The sequence below is a fragment of the Salvelinus sp. IW2-2015 genome, linkage group LG6.1 (genome assembly GCF_002910315.2).
Source record: "Salvelinus sp. IW2-2015 linkage group LG6.1, ASM291031v2, whole genome shotgun sequence".
NCBI lineage: Eukaryota > Metazoa > Chordata > Actinopteri > Salmoniformes > Salmonidae > Salvelinus > Salvelinus sp. IW2-2015.
Window position 1 is genome coordinate 1,263,599 of NC_036845.1, and position 5,041 is coordinate 1,268,639.

At 41.9% G+C, this 5,041-nt stretch overlaps 1 long non-coding RNA gene across 1 annotated transcript; it reads right to left on the reverse strand.

Moving 5' to 3' along the window:
* Positions 1–227: 227 nt before the first annotated feature.
* Positions 228–3,179, reverse strand: LOC139027864 (uncharacterized). The gene is made up of 2 exons (XR_011480000.1): positions 2,130–3,179; positions 228–660 (listed from the first exon to the last, which is right to left on the reverse strand). It is a non-coding gene; the product is annotated as an uncharacterized lncRNA (long non-coding RNA).
* Between the last annotated feature and the right edge of the window lie 1,862 nt (positions 3,180–5,041).

Sequence of the window (5,041 nt, forward strand, 5' to 3'; positions counted from 1 at the left end):
ATCAAACCTGATGTATTACAGCCATCAATAGAAGAAAGCCTGGTCCAGATACCATCCTCTAGTCTCTAAGACTAGGGCCTTGTTCAGTCAGGAAAATGTTTAGCTAGAGTGTGAAATAACAACACTACTGCATATTTAGCACACACCCCCACAGCCCCCGCAAGGCATGGGGGCCCACAACCCCTCTCCGCCCCCCAAAATAATAATAGTCATGTTTTTTTTTGGGGGGGGGGGGGTGGGTTGGGGTTTGTGGTCCCCCCAGATAGCAAATGAACACGTCATAAGCAATGCAATGTTTTTTTGAATAACAGGAAATTTGCTTTAAAACTGCAAAATGTTCTCTGTGTTGAATAGCAGAATAGCTCTAAAACAYCAACATTTTCTCTCAGCCTCACGGCAAAATGTGTAGAATAGCATGAGATTAGCTATAAACCTGCACATTTCTCCCTGCCCCATTTTTGGTTCGAACCCTGCCTACAGTATTTGACTTTTCCTCTGAAACCTTCATACGGTTTTGATTGAATAGTGTTTCGTGTTTCAGATTACAATGATGATGGGATACATACCATGATGCCGCAGTATTGGCCGGCGAGCTGTGGCCACAGACCTGCAGTACTGTCTGTATGAAATGGCGTGTCTGTTGGAGGTAATAGGATAGAACTACAGGGGTGTTATGTAAGTGACTGAATAGCTAGCAGATTCTAACGGATGCTGTATGAAGGAGGCATTGCGTCTTTTACCCACATTACCACCCACCAGCCCACCTTTTGTAAACCACAATACACACACTCACGTGCGCACGCCTGCACGCACACATATTTGCACAATCAAACACATTTGCGTACGCAGACACACAAACACACACACAGACAAGCACAAAATGGGCACAAACATACACAAATACCCCACACCCAACACCTACACAACCTGAGTGGTTATCGTACAGTACAATGGATCTCTTTACACCTCCTGCCTCTTGAAAACACTCCGACACCAGAATGTCCCCGGACCATTTTCAATGCCTTTACTCAATGACCTGCACTGAAAACACACTGGAAACATACTGAAAACACACTGGAAACATACTGAAAACACACTGGAAACATACTGGAAAACTACAGCCTCAAATATAATATCCCCCTTTTCTGTCATGTCCTCTATGGGTGAGACAGTCTCTACGTCCCTAATGGCACCCTAGTCCCTATGGGTGAGACATCGCTAGTCCCTAGGCACCTGGTCCCTATGGGTGAGACATACGCTACGTCCTAATGGTAACCCTAGTCCCCTATGGGTGAGACATCGCTACGTCCTAATGGCACCCTAGTCCCTATGGGTGAGACATCGCTACGTCCCTATGCACCTGTCCTATGGGTAGAATCCTACTCTAATTACCAGTCTATGGTGAGACATCGCTGATCGTCCCTAATGGACCCTAGTCCCTATGTGAGCACAATGACTCCAGTGATAAAATTAACTGGGTCACCTCACACACGCTCCACTTGGGTGGTCTTTCTCAGCAGCGCCTCCATCTGGTGAACTTCCAACAGCGACTCTGCCTCTCTCCCCATCTCTCGCTCTCTCCCATCCACATCGTTCTCCTCTCTCCATCATCTCTCTTCACTCCTCCACCTCCCCATCTCTCTCTCTCCAATCTGTCTCTCTCTCTCTAACTCACCATGGACCACCCGCCAACTGCTGACCTTGCCTTGGCCTTTGGAGAATGGGTGAAACCAGACAGGCATGGCTGAATGCACTATAGTGTACATCACAAGCATGTCCCGCGGTTCTGGTTCAGCAGTCGACTGCTGCGACAGCATTTTGGGAAGCTTTGATTAGAGATCTTGTGGTGAAGGAAGATGTCAGTCGTTTTATCTGTACTGACGTCATTGTTATTATCGAGGCCTACTGAATGGGACCAATGAACTACTCTAATTGTGAATATGCCTAACTACTTGTTCTTGGCCTAGTTATTGGGAATCCATTTTTGTGTGGAATGTTTATACAACTAATGTGAATACAGTCCTGCATTGTATAACATGTGACGAACACAGAGGTTTGATCAAGGTCAAAAGGACAATTGACAGGTTAATGACTTCTATGTAGATGATATTGTATATAGAGAAACACACCTTAGCGTTTACTGTACAGTAGCATTAACACAGACAGCCTGGGAGATGCCAGGATGCCAAAATTCTAGATTCAAACCATTTTAGGAGAAGAAAATAAACATGTATAATTTGAGATGTGCTGGAAGGTGTTAGTCGAGAAACAGTTAAATAAGGTATGTCTGAAGTAAATGTGAGATGTTGAGGTATGTGTGTATTTGCTTACCCTTTAATTGATTCACGTTTTAATGAGAAGTCTGATGTCAAAAACAGTAACGGCCCATTGACCTGGCTATGATTGAAGTGATGGCCAGTACTCCCATGCTGCTTACATTGGAACAGGGTTCTGACATTAAAATAATATCAGCAATTAACCCTGGACTGTCCTCTGCAGCTCCACCCATTACCCTCCTTCTCCCCTCCCTCTTTCTCTCTCTCTCCTTCACTCTACCTCTCTCCCTCTCCCTCTTCCACCAGCTCTCCCTCTGTTCCTCACTCTCTCTCTCCCTCCCTCTCTCTATCTCTCATTCTGTCTCTCTCTCCACCCCTCCTTTTCCCCCTCACTCCCTCTCTCCTCATCTCAATAAAGGATATCTGAACTGTTTGCTTGCTTACCTGTATGTCAGTCCACAGTGTTAGGTTTTGTAAGTTATGATTCATCACTGACTGACTGTCATACAGTAGTGTGCTAACTACCCACCCTGACCCGAGATGCTGGGAAAGGTGGTGCGGTTAGCAGGGGTGGTAAAGGGGTAGTGGAGGGGGGGCTTACTGTAGTACAGAGAGCTCTCTCTCTCAGGTCCTCAACTGCCTCGAGGAGAGAGAGAAAAAAAACTACATACAAAGTAGTACAGTATGTTTGGCGAAAAGCTAATTACACCAGTTAACTGGACAGAATTTCCAATACTGGCGAAGCCATGAAAGGGGAGGAGAGGATGAACATGGATGGGCCTTTTTTTCCCCTCACTGTATGCAGTATGTTAGAGGTAGAGTTTGTATCTCTCCTTCACTGTATGCAGTATGTTAGAGGTAGAGTTTTTACTCTCCTTCACTGTGTGCAGTATGTTAGAGGTAGAGTTTTTACTCCTCTTCACGTGTGCAGTAGTTTAGAGGTAGTTTTACTCTCCTTCACTGTGTGCAGTATGTTATAGTAGATTTTTTACGTCTCCTATATACAGTATGCTAGTGGTAGAGTTTTACTCTCCTTCACTGTATGCAGTATAATAGTGGTAGAGTTTTTAACTCTCCTTCACTGTAATGCAGTATGTTAGAGGTAGGTTTTTTACTTCCTTCACTGTATGCAGTATGTTAGAGGTAGAGTTTTTACTCTCCTTCACTGTGTGCCAGTATGTTAGAGGTAGAGTTTTACTCTCCTCACTGTATGCAGTAATGTTAGAGGTAGAGTTTTTACTTTCCTTCACGGTATGCAGTAATAATAGTGATAGAGTTTTTACTCTCCTTCACTGTAATGCAGTATAATAGTGGTAGAGTTTTTATACTCTCTTAACTGTATGCAGTATAATAGTGGTAGAGTTTTAATCTCCTTCACTGTATGCAGTATGTTAGAGGTAGAGTTTTTATTCTCCTTCACTGTATGCAGTATAATAGTGGTAAAGTTTTTACTCTCTTCAATGTATGCAGTATAAAGTTGGTAGAGTTTTTACTCTCCTTCACTGTTGCAGTATAAAGTGTAGAGTTTTTTCTCTCCTTAACTGATGCAGAATAAAGTGTAGAGTTTTACTCTCCTTCACTGTATGCAGTATGTTAGAGGTAGAGTTTTTACTCTCCTTCACTGCGTGCAGTATGTTAGAGGTAGAGTTTTTACTCTCCTTCACTTGTATGCAGTATTAAATAGTGGTAGAGTTTTTACTCTCCTTCACTGTATGCAGTATAATAGTGGTAGAGTTTTTACTCTCCTTCACTGTATGCAGTATGTTAGAGGTACGAGTTTTTACTCTCCTTCACTGTATGCGATAATAGTGTAGAGTTTTTTACTCTCCTTACTGTGTGCAGTATGTTAGAGGTAGAGTTTTTTACTCCTTCACTGTATGCAGTATGTTAGAGGTAGAAGTTTTTACTCTCCTTCACTGTAATGCAGTATAATAGTGGTAAGAGTTTTTCACTCTCCTTCACTGTATGCAGTATATAAGTGGTAGAGTTTTTACTCCTCCTTCACTGTATGCAGTAATGTTAGAGGTAGAGTTTTTACTCTCGTTCACTAGTATGCAGTATAATAGTGGTAGAGTTTTTTAACTCTCCTTCACTGTGCTGCAGTATGTTAGGTAGAGTTTTACTCTCCTTCACTTATGGCAGTAGTTAAGAGGTAGAGTTTACTCTCCTTCTCTCTATGCAGTATTTAGTGGTAGTTTTTATCTCTCTATATACAGTATGTAGTGGTAGAGTTTTTACTCTCCTATATACAGTATTTTAGTCGGTAGATTTTTACTCTCCTATATAGTATGTTAGTGGTAGAGTTTTTACTCTCCTACATACAGTAGTTAGGGTAAGATTTTTAACTCTCCTGTATTACAGCATGTTTAGTGGTAGAGTTTTTACTCTCCTAATTAATACATATATGTTAGTGAGTAGAGTTTTTACTCTCCTATAACATTATAGTTGAGCTTGGTAGAGTTTTTTTACTCTCCTATATTACAGTATGTTAGAGTAGAGTTTTTACTCTCGCTAATTATACAGTATTTTAGTGGTAAGGTTTTTACTCTCCTATATACATAAATTGGGTGGTAGTTTTTACTTCTCTATATACAGTACTTAGAGGTAGAGTTTTTATCTGTGTTGCCAAAATTAGTGATTTTAATGCTGGTTGCACTTTTGCAATTCAATTATCATGTACTTTATATGGATGCGGCAGGTAACCTAATGGGCCTAAGAGCGTTGGACTGTACCGAACGGTTGCAAGAACAAATCCGAGCTGGACA